Source organism: Plecotus auritus, assembly GCF_963455305.1.
Source record: "Plecotus auritus genome assembly, chromosome: 10".
In the NCBI taxonomy this organism is placed as follows: domain Eukaryota; kingdom Metazoa; phylum Chordata; class Mammalia; order Chiroptera; family Vespertilionidae; genus Plecotus; species Plecotus auritus.
The window spans coordinates 26,857,910-26,871,283 of record NC_137785.1 but is presented as its reverse complement, the minus strand read 5'-3'; the positions used below and the strand labels follow the sequence as shown (position 1 = coordinate 26,871,283).

At 49.8% G+C, this 13,374-nt stretch overlaps 2 pseudogenes across 2 annotated transcripts; both read left to right on the top strand.

The window, feature by feature from the left end:
• Positions 1-5,418: 5,418 nt before the first annotated feature.
• LOC308235952 (protein BUD31 homolog) lies at positions 5,419-6,681 on the top strand (annotated as a pseudogene). Its single transcript has 2 exons — positions 5,419-5,677; positions 6,478-6,681. The product of its transcript is annotated as a protein BUD31 homolog (transcript).
• Positions 6,682-11,460: 4,779 nt separating this feature from the next.
• LOC308235572 (proteasome subunit alpha type-2-like) lies at positions 11,461-13,053 on the top strand (annotated as a pseudogene). Its single transcript has 2 exons — positions 11,461-12,015; positions 12,900-13,053. The product of its transcript is annotated as a proteasome subunit alpha type-2-like (transcript).
• The last annotated feature ends 321 nt before the right edge of the window (positions 13,054-13,374 follow it).

Below are 13,374 nucleotides of genomic sequence, written 5' to 3'. Positions count from 1 at the left end.
GAGGCTGGCAAGGCAGCGGGTTTCACACCTTAAAAAAAATCATTTTTTAAATCCTTAAATTCTAGTTAGATCCTCTGGCCCACCATAGCCTCTGGGCCTGAGATGTGCTGCTTCTTTGCTTAAAAGGGAGAGTGTTAGAGGTGACTGGCTAGTGCCTGGCCGTTCTCCCCTGGCCACAACCCCGGTACTAGAAAGAACAGGAAGCCCGGTCCCTTTCTACGGTTTGCAAGGCATTTGGATGCTGCACACGTACAGTCACCACATGGGATGGGATGTGGGAAACCCCAGGAGTGGGCACTTGAAGAAAATGACTTGCCAGAGGAAAAGCAGGACCCTGGCTGCTGTGGCTCATTTGGTTGGAGTGTTGTCCTGTGTACCAAAGGGTTGCGGGTTCAATCCCCAATTGGGGTGCATACAAGAGGCAGCTGTCTCTCCTGGATCTCTCTCTCGTAAAATTTTTTTGGGAAAAAAAGAGGCAAAGAAGGTGACCCCAGGCCACCCGGCCATGGTAGAACCAGAACCCTACTCGTCCTCCCCCCACAGGCTGCCCGAGGAGACTAGAGGCGGCCTCGCCTCTGCCATCCAGTCGTGACCCTTGGAGCTCCTGCGTGCAAGGGGACGCCCCAGCTTTGGGAGATGACAGCTTTGCCCCCCAGTTCATGACAAGGTATGGAGACTGCTGGTTGCACAGTGGAGATAAAAAGCGATTGCCCAACAGGAAACATGAAACATCCCTTAGAATACAGCAAATAATTTTAAATTATAGGAGGAATGTTAAAATAAATATTTAGAGGTTTTGATGAAATGCAGCTCTGTTTTGAAAACGAGAAGCTGAAAAAACAGGCTCAGCTGCTATTTTTGCTTCAAAAAAGTCGAGCTGGATGCAAGAACATGTGGGGAGAAGCCATCCTTCCCACCCCACCTACCTCCCAAACCACGATCCCATATTCATCGATTCAGTCCTTCCTTTCCCAGTAGTTCCCACAGTGAGCAGGCCTGTCCCCCAGCAACTCCAGGGACAGTGGGCAGACAGCCATGCCCCTCACAGGTGCCAGGGCGACAGGATGGCCAGCCCTCGTGGGCTCTCCTAAAAGGCCAGGCACTGCTGAGCACAAGCAGGAATCCCGCTCTTCCCCCTGTCCACAGTATCCACTGTAGACAGTGACCATGCCCGCACCCTTGAGGACACTGAGGCCAGTGGGGGTGAGTGCCCAGCCCAGCGTCAGCCCTTGCTGCCTCTGCACAGCGCCCTTCCCCTCAGGTACAGCCCAAGCCACCAGGGCTGTTCAGGGACCACGGCCCAGGCTGTTTGCTCCAGAGCCTCCTCCTGACAGGGCAGGGCAGGGCAGTAGGCAGGTACGGCTCCCGCAGAGGAGCGGGGACAAGCCAAGTGGACGAGTGGGCAGGACCAGCTCCCTGGGATGGGGTTAGGTCAGTGGGGAGGCAGCGGAGGTCTTGTATATATTATCCTGGAGGAAGGAGTCAGGTGAGGAAGGTGCTACAGAAGTCCCTCCCTAGCAGACGGAAGGAGGGACAGAATGCACAGGAAGAGCCAGGCCCCAGGGGCCACACCTGACACTGGCCAGTGGTCATGCAGCAAGGCCCCAGGAGTCCTCACCAGCTGCCAGCACTCAGCAGTGACCAGGACAGCCAGTCCCGGCCCTCACAGGGATGTACGGCCCGTAATGACAACAGAGAGCCAAGAGGCACTGACACAGGGGCTGCAGGGCTGAGGCTACCTGACCCTGAGCGGCAGGGGCTGCAGGGCTGAGGCTACCTGACCCTGAGCTGCAGGGGCTGCAGGGCTGAGGCTACCTGACCCTGAGTGGCAGGGGCTGCAGGGCTGAGGCTACCTGACCCTGAGCGGCAGGGGCTGCAGGGGACTGCATCTTGGAAGAAGATGTGACAGGCCAGACTGACACACTGTCCTGGCCAGCTGGCACACCGCCGGCATTGTGGGGACTCTGGTCAGGGAGGGCTGCCCAGAGGGAAGACCTGGGCTCCTCTTCATCAGCCCCGCATTGGACTAACTCGGACTTTCCCAGCAGTGCCAGCACTGGTATCTGGTCCCTGAGAGGGTCTGTGTGGTCACGAAGGAGCCAGGTTTTAAGGGCCTCGGGAGGGGTAGCAGATGGGGGAGCCTCTGAGAGAAGGACACTGCCCGCCCTCGAGGGCCGAGAACCTGCTCCCGATGGGACAGCAGAGGCTGCAGCAGCAGCTCAGACGGAAGAATAAGTCACCAGGACGCTAGCTAATTAATTTTGCATGTGATTTTGCACAGGAAGTAGCACTCGGTGCAAGCAGGATTCCCAAAGTATGAGAAGCAGCTTAGAATCCAGGTCTTCCCTGAGGCCAGAGGCATGGTGTCACCATGTGAAAGGAACCCACTCTGCCCCAGGAGGTGGGACAGGAAGGACATGGGTTCCCATTCAATGGAGGCACTCCATCGAATCCAGCTGCACAGAGCGTTCTGGGAGAGAGAATGTGGACACGCCAGGCCTCTGGAAATGACTGAGAAAGCGGGGGGGGGGGGGGGGGGGGGGGCGGGACACGGCGTTTCAGCCTCAGCCCCAGCCCACAGCAGAGCAACGTGAGTGCGGTCCTGAGCCGGCACTGGCACGCTGGCTGCCTGGGTGCCCTCACACACTTCACCAAGGATTCGAGAAGCCTGAGGATGAGCCAGGCTCTGGAGGGAAGAAATGCCTCCTGCAGCTGCTCCGCAGGCCACGGGGCCCAGTGAGAAAATCTGGGCGAAGGGGCCTCCCTGGAAACCACTGTTTGGGGCCATGTTTTCTCCAAGCCTTTGTTACCAAGGACGTTTTGTTCCAAACCCCTACCCCTCACCTGAGATCATCGTCCATCTTCGTGAAAAGACGAGTCATTCTTTCCATGCCTGCTGGCCAGGTTGGGTATGATGGGCCAGGTCCTGCTGGCATGGCAAGGACGCGTGGGGCTAGGAGGAGTGAAGCCTCCCACCCCCACCCCCACCCCCCCACCCCGCCACAGCCCCTCCCTCCAGCCTGTGGCTCCTGAGCAGTGCACTCCTTCCAGGAGAGAACAGCCCACCGCCTGCACCTACACTGTCTTCCTCATCACCACATCCTTGCCCAATGCCTGCATGCCTTCTAGGTGCCAGGCCATGTATGGAAAGCTCTTCATGTGAATTATCCCACGTAACCCTCAGAATAGCAATAGGACGCTGGCATTAATTTTTATCCTGAGTTCAAAGATAAAAATCTGATGCTCTGAATCCTCATATGTATGGTCCATTGATTTTCAACAATATTCCAAGACAATTCAGTGGGGAAAGGACAGTCTTTTCAACAAATGGTGCTGACAGCTGGACACCCACATGCAAAAGAATAAGGTTTGAGCCCTACAAAACAGCACATACAAATATTAACTCAAAGAGGCTCACAGACCTTAATGTAAGAGCTAAAATCATAACTCATAGCAGAAAGCAAATCTTCATGACTTTGGATTAGGCATTGGTTTCTCTTTTTATGGCAATGGTTTCTTAGATACGACACCAAAAGCCCAACAAGAAAATTAAAAAAATGGATGTACTATACTTAGTCAACAGTTAAATTTTTTATGCAAATGACATCATTAACAGTAAAAAGACAGAGGGCAGTAACTCGGCAATCCAGAAACACATTTCTTGTGGGGCAGTGCACCAACAAAAAGGAACAACTTTCCATGGACAAGCTAAATTGGCATTCAAGAGCAAGGCTCCTGGCTTCGAGCTCAAGATGGCTGAGTAAGAAGATCCTGAGCTCACCCAGAACAGCTGTCTCTGAGAACAACCTGAAGACTCACAGGACAGATTTTCTACAACTACAGATATGAAGAAAAAGCCACACTGAGATGGGTAGGAGGGGTAGAGACTAAGTCCAGTCAGGACCCACCCTGCCCCCACTCCCCAGGGGGTGACTCACAAGTGGGAGGGATATCACAACTGCAGAGGTTGTCCACAAAGAGTGAGGGGTCCAAGCCCAGCCTGGGGGACCTGCACGAGGTAGAGGAGCCCCCATAACATCTGGCTTTGAAAACCAGTGGGACTTATACCAGGGACAGCCAAAGTGCTCTAAGAAACCCAGGCTGAACTCTTTCTGAGTCCCAGCACAGAGACAGCAGTTTGAAAAGCACCGGGGCAGCCCTGGCCAGGTAGCTCCGTTGGTGAGAGTGCCTTTCCAGCATGCCAAGGTTGAAGGTTTGACACCCAGTCAGGCCACATATAAGGATCAACCTATGAATGCATAAGTAAGTGGGACAACAATAGATGATTCTCATCCTCTCTCTCTCTCTCTCTCTCCTTCTCCCTCTCTCTTTCCCTCTCTCAAATCAATAAAAAATAAAGAAAAAATAAAGAAAATCACCTTGGTCATTCGTGAAGGTGATGCACTGACTAATTTTAGGGTGTGTGCTAGAGGAACAAGGATCTATTAGAACTTTCTGCTGTTGGGCACCATTATTTCCCCTATCTTGAGTCTCCTCCACCTAGTTGGTCTGACCCTGGCAGGCACCTTAACCTTGCTGACACTATTCACCCCATCCTGGCATTTCCTTGAGGACCCACCCAGGCTGTCACCCCTCCAAGTAGCTCCTTCCCTGACACATCTGGTGGACATCTCAGTTGGCACCAGCACACAGCAGTGTGTCTGCAATAGTGTGGCTGGGCTCACAGCCAGCTACACCACAGGCCTTCCCTGTGCACCAGTGACCCCACAAGCAGTTGTGACCAGGCCTCACAGCCAGTGGGCCAGGGACCATCCTTGCCTGCCAGTGTGTCCACAATAGGAGGCTACACTAGTCCACTCAGGGAACACCTCTGGAGCATCTGGCTCTGGTGACAAGGGGGATTCCACCACTGGGCCACACAGGACACCTTCTACATAAGGCCACTTTTTCAAGACCAGGAGATGTAGTTGACCCACCTAATACCTAGAAACAAAGAGACAAAATGAAGAGACAAAAGACTATGTTCAAACAAAGAAACAAGACAAAAACCCAGAAAAAAGAACTAAATGAAATGGAGGTAAGCTGTCTATTAGATAAAGAGTTATAAAGATGCTTATCAAATTCCACAGACAAGTGGATAAACTCAGTGAGGACTTCAACAAAGAGATTGAAATTACAAAAAGGACTGGTCAGAACTGAAGAATATAACAACTTAAATGAAAAATATACTGGAGGAAATCAACAGCAGGTCAGATGATGCAGAAGAATGGACCATCAACCAGGAAAAGACGATACTGGAAATCATCCAATTGAAGATCAAAAAGAAGAAAGGATTTTAAAAATGAGGATAGCATAAGGGACCTCTGGGACAATATCAAGCATACTAATATTCACATCATAGAGGTCCCAGAAGGAGAAGAGAGAGAGAAAGGGACAGAAAACCTATTTGAATAAATAATGGTGAAAACTTCCCTACCCTGGCGAAGGAGAAAAATACCTAAAGTCAAAAGAGGCTAAAAAGCTCCCCCAGTGGGCTGGGAGTTGACCAAGCCAACACTGGATGAAACAGATCAAAAGATGACAGAAGCTGAAACACAACCTCATGAGGGAAAGAAAGTGAATCTCTGGGGCCCATCCTCAGGATCCACCACTTGAAAACCTGCTGGTTTGTTGCCTGTTCTATAAACAGAAAGCCATAAGCACAGAACTATATGAATACAGGGTGGGCAAAAGTAGATTTACAGTTTGAGTATGTGAGACAGAGTTTACCCTTATACTATTATTTATTAACTAGTGGCCCGGTGCACAAAATTCGTGCACGGAGGGGGGTTCCCTCAGCCCAGCCTGCACTCTCTCCAATCGGACATCCCTCTCGCAATCTGGGACCGTTGGCTCCTAACCGCTCACCTGCCTGCCTGCCTGATCGCCCCTAACTGTGTCTGCCTGCCTGCCTGATCGCCCCTAACTGCCCTCCCCTGCCGGCCTGATCTTGCCCCCAACTGCCCTCTCTTGCCAGCCAATTTGGTTTTGATTGGTTGGTTTCTATGCCAGTCAGCGTCAAAAGCTCTGCCTCATGGGAATCATTGGCTCCTCACAGTTCACCCAGATTTGGTTCTGATTGGTCAGTTTCTATGCCAGTCAGCATCTCTGGGCCTATCTCGGGCCTGATCAGAGAGGCGTGCTGATCAGCAGCCCCTGCAGAGGCCCAGAGAGAAACAGAGGCATGGCTGCTGGCAAAGCCCGGAGAGAAAGAGATGCAACAGCTGATCAACAGCTGCCACAGAGGCTGTGGATCAGACCCTGCCTCTCTCTTTGGGTCTCTCTCCGGGCCTGATCCACAGCCCCCTGGGCAGTGTGCTGGGTCACCACAGCAATGCAGCACTGACTGCAGGACTGACTTCCAGTGTTCAGTAGAGCCTTCGGTCGGATGTTACGGACCCTGGATTTTTATATATTAGAATTATTGTATTATTTTTTCCACATGAACAACAGCACACCTACTTGTACCCTACCCTGTATTGTATTAAAGAAGGCTGGGCAGACAAAAACCTGGTCTCAAAATGGAAAAGGCAGGGGTATGAGAACTTATGCTGCTTTCATACACTCAGACATGGGACACCAATGTGGAGACAAGCTGCATTTGCCAGTCCCCAAAAGCAAGCTGGAAGTGGGTCGGGTGATCAAATGCACACAGTGTGGCTGCTGGGCTGCTCTGGCTGAGGCCCCCGGGCCCTGACCCCTCTCCACCCAGTACTCTGTACTTTGCAGGTTTCTACCTGTCCTGCCACCCCCATCCCTAAAAGCCGCTCTCCTCACAGACTGTGCCCCACGCCCGAGTTGGAGCATGGTCTGCATGTATGAAGGTGCTGGTGTTCATCAGCTGTGATTTGTAGAAATAAAACCTTGGTAAAGAAAAGGAATGAGCCTTGAAAACATTATGCTAAGGGAAATAACCCTGTCACAGAAGGACACATATTGTGTGATTTCTTTTATATGAAACTAGAGGCCTGGTGCATGAAATTTGTGCACGGGGGTGTGTGTCCCTCAGCCCAGCCTGCACCCTCTCCAATCTGGGACCCCTCGAGGGATGTCCGACTGCTTGTTTAGGCCCGATCCCAGGGATCGGGCCTAAACGGGCAGTCGGACATCCCTCTCACAATCCAAGACTGCTGGCTCCCAACTGCTCACCTGCCTGCCTTCCTGATTGCCCCTAACCACTTCTGACTGCCAGCATGATCACCCCCTAACCACTCCCCTGCTAGCCTGATTGATGCCTAACTGCTCCCCTGCCAGCCGATTGCCCCTAACTGCCCTCCCCTGCCGGCCTTGTCACCCCTAACTGCCTCCCCTGCCGGTCTGGTCCCCCCCCAACTGCCCTCCCCTGCAGGCCTGGTCCCCCCCAACTGCCCTCCCCTGCTGACCCAGTCACCCCTAACTGCCCTCCCCTGCCCGCTTCATCACCCCTAACTGCTCTCCCCTGCTGGTCTGGTCCCCCCACAACTGCCTGCCCCTGCAGGCCTGGTCCCCCCCAACTGCCCTCCCCTGCAGGCCTGGTCACCCCTAACTGCCCTCCCCTGCAGGCCTGGTCCCCCCAACTGCCTTCCCCTGCCGGACTGGTCCCCCCCAACTGCCCTCCCCTGCAGGCCTGGTCCCCCCCAACTGCCCTCCCCTGCTGACCCAGTCACCCCTAACTGCCCTCCCCTGCCCGCTTCATCACCCCTAACTGCTCTCCCCTGCTGGTCTGGTCCCCCCACAACTGCCTGCCCCTGCAGGCCTGGTCCCCCCCAACTGCCCTCCCCTGCAGGCCTGGTCACCCCTAACTGCCCTCCCCTGCAGGCCTGGTCCCCCCAACTGCCTTCCCCTGCCGGTCTGGTCCCCCCCAACTGCCCTCCCCTGCAGGCCTGGTCCCCCCCAACTGCCCTCCCCTGCTGACCCAGTCACCCCTAACTGCCCTCCCCTGCAGGCCTGGTCCCCCCCAACTGCCTTCCCCTGCTGGTCTGGTCCCCCCCAACTGCTCTCCCCTGCTGGTCTGGTCCCCCCCCCCAACTGCCTACCCCTGCAGGCCTGGTCCCCCCCAACTGCCCTGCCCTACAGGCCCGGTCACCCCCAACTTTCCTCCTCTGCTGGCCTGGTCACCCCTAACTGCCCTCCCCTGCAGGCCTGGTCCCTCCCAACTGCCCTCCCCTGCTGGCCATCTTGTGGCAGCCATCTTGTGTCCACATGGGGGCAGCCATTTTGTGTGTTGAAGTGACGGTCAATTTGCATATTACTCATTTATTAGATAGGATGTCCAAAAAGGGCAAATCCGAGAGGATCCAAGATGGCGGCATAGGTAAACACCTAAACTGCTGCCTCGCACAACAATTTCAAAACTACAACTAAAAGACAAAACATCTATCACCCAGAACCACGGGAAAGCTGGCTGAGTGGAAGTTCTACAACTAGAAGAAAAGAGAAAACAGCACTGAGAGGTGCACAAGCGCTGAAAAGCTGAGGTACGGAGGTGTGCAAATCGGGCTGGCGACGGGCGACTGGGAGCACTGCTTTTTTCAACCCGAAGGGAGACAAGCTTCCGATTACTCCAAACTCCAGTTTCTAAGGAGACGCGGGGGACCCAAACTCCTATGGGGAGAAGCTGGACTGTCTGCCGTGGGTTCGGAAAGTGAGGGTGGCTTGCTTGCAGGGCTGCGTGCAGGAATAATTGTTTACTGCGCTGGGGTGCAGGGCGCGGTGGAAGACCCAGAGCCGGCTAACTGGCAGCCATTGCTGTTTGCCACGCCCTAGCCTAGTGACACCCTGAGACCCCGCCCTGCACAATCTACAAACCCACCCAAGCTCCAAGCAGCAGCTTTAGCATATGAATGACCTGCCCTATCGCAGCTTAACCTAGCAAACTTGCATCCTGGGTCAGACAGCTCCAAAGCCTCCAAACTCCAAGCAAAGAGGAGAAAACTGTAGTTCTCACTGTAGCACCTGCTGGGTTGCCTCAGACAGTAGCTGACCTGCACCCCATTGGAGATCCAGAAGCCAGTGTACCTAGTGGTCAGTGTGAGACACCAGATTTCAACTCCTCACATCCATAAGTGACACATTCAAGAGGCAGACTCAGTGAGCACCAAAGCCCCACTGAAACAAGTTCTGCACCATAAGTGTGTCTCCAGCGCAGCAGTTCTTCCATTATAGACACAGCGGGTCCTCACAGCCAATTGGCCTGGAGGTCAATTCCTCCCAGTGTACCAACAGCAATCAAGGCTTAACTACACCAAGACTTTGCACTCAGCCCACAAAGGGGTGTACCAAAGGCGTCCACCTCAGGTGATTGGGGAGGCTGAGCTACTGGCCTCTATAGGTCACCTACCACACAAAGCCACTCCATCAACACAGGGAAGCAGCAAAATGCGGAGACAAAGAAACATGTCACGAATGAAAGAAATGGAGGAAAGCAAACTACTGGACGACATAGAGTTCAGAACCACATTTATAAGGTTACTCAAGAATCTTCTAAAAACCGCTGAGGAACTTAGTGAGACCTTTAAGGATCTTAATGAGAATGCCAAAAAAATGGAAAAGGACCAGTCAGAAATTAAGCATACACTGTCTGAAATAAAGAATATACAGAAACTCAACTGTAGATCAATGTACCCCAAAAATCAAACCAAAGATCTGAAATATGAGGAAACAAAAAACACCCAACCAGAAAAACAAAAAGAAAAAAGAATCCAAAAATATGAAGATAGTGTAAGGAGCCTCTGGGACAATTTTAAGCATACCAACATCCGAATTTTTGGGGTGCCAGAAGAAGAGAGAGAGCAAAATATTGAAAACCTATTAGAAGAAATAATGACAGAAAACTTTCCCCACCTGGTGAAAGAAATAGACTTACAAGTTCAGGAAGCACACAGAACCCCATACAAGAGGAATCCAAAGAGGACTACACCAAGACACATCATAATTAAAATGCCAAGAGCAAAAGACAAAGAGAGAATCTTGAAAGCAGCAAGAGAAAAACGGTTAGTTACCTACAAGGGAGCACCCATACAACTGTCAGCTGATTTCTCGGCAGGAACTATGCAGGCCAGAAGGGAGTGGCAAGAAATATTCAAAGTGATGAACAGCAAGAACCTACAACCAAGATTACTCTACCCAGCAAAGCTATCATTCAGAGATGAAGGTCAGATAAAGAGGTTCACAGATAAGAAAAAGCTAAAGGAGTTCATCACCACCAAACCAGGATTACATGAAATGCTGAAAGGTATCCTTTAAGAAGAGGAGGAAGAAGAAAAAGGTAAAGATAAAAATTATGAACAACAAAATGACATCAAATACATACCTACCAACAAGTGAATCTAAAAATCAAGTGAATAAAAAATCTGAAGAACAGAATGGACTGGTGAATATAATAGAATCAGGGATATAGAAAGGGAGTGGACTGACAATTCTCAGGGGGAAGGGAGTGTGAGGGGTGCGGGAAGAGATTGGACAAAAATCTTACACCTATGGGTGAAGACAGTGGCGGGGGAAGGGCATGGGGTGGGGTGGGGAATCAGGTGGAGGGGAGCTATGGGGGAAAAAAAAGAGGAACACCTGTAATAATCTGAACAATAAAGATTTATTAAAAAAAAAAAAAAGGGCAAATCCTTAGAGACAAAAAGTGGATTCATGGTTGCAGGGTAGGGAAGGAGGGAGATACAGGGAATCACTGTTAATGGGTTTCCTTTCCAAGTAATGAAAAGTTCTAAAATTAATTGTGGTGATGGTTGCACAATTCTGTGAATATACCAAAAACTATTGCATTGTATACTTTAAATAGGTGAATGATATAGTATGTAAATAATATTTAAATAAGGCTGTATAAAAACAACTGTGGCTCAGGTCAGTCATCAATGGGCCACATTCTACACAAAGGGCAGAGGCAGGATTTGGACTCAAGTCCTCAGGTCAAAGCTCTTTATCACCTCTTCTTGACTGACATCTCCCATGTAAGATCCCTTACCCTTGGGTCCCCTCATCACTGCTGACCTAGCCCCAGGATATTCACAGCATGGTCCACGAGCCAGCAGCATGGAGAGCCCCTGCTAGCCGGTTAGTAGTGCAGAACCTCAGGCTCCACCCAGACTGGCTGATCAGAATCTGCATTTTAACTGGAGCCACAGGAAATTCATGTCCACATTAAGGGGCTAATTACATCCCTCACTTCCTCATAAAAGTGCCTCGGAAGGAGTCGCCAACTAGTCTTTGTTTGTGGTATGGGTCACCATGGTAGTGAGGAACACACCGATTTGGAATGAAAAGAGCTGGTTTCAAGTTCCACTTGTGCCACTTCATTAACTAACTAACTAACTAACTAACTAACTAACTAACAATCATTTATAAAGTCAAGAAAGAAGAGGAAAAGCAATGGTTAAGATAAATAGAAAGCACATAGTAACTTAGCTAGATGGGAATGCTAGATGAAATCACTAATATGTCAGTCATCACATCAAATATAAACCAGCTCTCCGGGTAAAGATGGTGGAGCATGGTTATCGCTTTCCGTTGACTACTTTCAGCCCATCTGGTAAACTTGTTCAGATTGAATATGCTTTGGCTGCTGTAGCTGGAGGAGCCCCTTCAGTGGGAATTAAAGCTCCGTGGTATTAGCAACGGAGAAGAAACAGAAATCCATTCTGTATGATGAGCGAAGTGTACACAAAGTGCAGCCCATTACCAAACATATAGGCTTGGTATATAGTGGCATGGGCCCAGATTACAGAGTGCTTGTGCACAGAGCTCGAAGACTAGCTCAGCAGTATTACCTTGTTTACCAAAAGTCCATTCCCACAGCTCAGCTGGTGCAGAGAGTAGCTTCTATGACGCGAGAATATACCTAGTCAGGTGGTGTTCGTCCATTTGGAGTTTCTTTACTAATTTGTGGTTGGAATGAGGGGCGACCATATTTATTTCAGTCAGATCCATCAGGAGCTTACTTTGTCAGGAAAGCCACAGCAATGGGGAAGAACTATGTGAATGGAAAACTTTCCTTGAGAAAAGATAAAATGAAGAGCTAGAACAGGGGTGGGCAAACTTTTTGACTCGAGGGCCACAATGGGTTCTTAAACTGGACCGGAGGGCCGGAACAAAAGCATGGATGGAGTGTTAGTGTGAACTAATATAAATTCAAAGTAAACATCATTACATAAAAGGGTACGGTCTTTTTTTTTTTTTATTTCAATAGTTTTATTCATTTCAAACATTTTAACAAGAAGAATGTAAACACTAATTATTATAATTTGAAACTTCAAAAAATGGAGGAATCATAGCACAATAACATACCTTATATTGAAGATGGCAAAGGCAAAATAAAATTGCCTAACAAAGGAAAGGTACAAAAGCCTTTCAAATTAAACTTAAATATAATAAAATAATTTAAAACTAAAACAAATAGAAAAGAACAAAATGTGTAAACAGTAAATTAAACATTTTCTTTAGTGCAACTTCCAAATTATGCCCGAGACGTAGATGTAGATGGCAATGCAGACTGGGTTGAAAGGTTTTTGGTCTTTAAAACATCAACTTCAGCGGGAACAGTGTTGTTGGTCTCCTTTTTAGCTAATGCTCTGATACTGTGCTCTCCAGGGGCGTGTCTCCCTACATCACCACGATAATGTGTCTACGCATTCCCAGGGTGATGTCGGGGGACGCGTCCGCGGCCATTACAAGGAGCCTCTGGAAGATTGAGAGGTTGTTCCTTCTACTGAATGGGCGGATATAAATCTGCCCACTCAGAAGAAGGAGCTGCGGCCGTGTTTCCCGACGTTGCCATGTTAACACTGCTGCTGGTGAAGGAGCGGAGGGGAGAGCAAGAGAACCCTCCACTCTTTTGGTTCCGCAGGCCGGATAGAACAGCCGAACGGGCCGGATCCGGCCCGCGGGCCGTAGTTTGCCCACCGCTGAGCTAGAACTTGAAGATGCCATTCATATTAACCCTAAAGGAAAGCTTTGAAAGGCAGGCAGATGACAGGAGATAGTATAGAAGTTGGACTCTGCGATGAAGCTGGATTTAGGAGACTCACTCCAACTGAAGTTAAGCACTACTTGGCTGCCACAGCATAATGAAGTGACTGAAAAATCTGGAATTGCAGATAATCTCTATACTTAAACATGTTTAAAGTATGTTTTGTTTTGCAAACTTTTTGCATACTTATCTCTACATGATTTAATGGATCAGTGTTTTTAAAATGATACTTATAACTCATAATAAACTGTTAAATCCAAATATATATACATAAACTAACTAAATGCTTGAGTCAAAAGACAATGATGGTATCTTTTTTGGCAATGGGAAAATGTGACTTTTTACTCAAATAAATTACTTTCTTGGCAGCATCCCCCATATTTGTCTTTGTCCATTCCCCATTGTCTGCTCCCATCGCT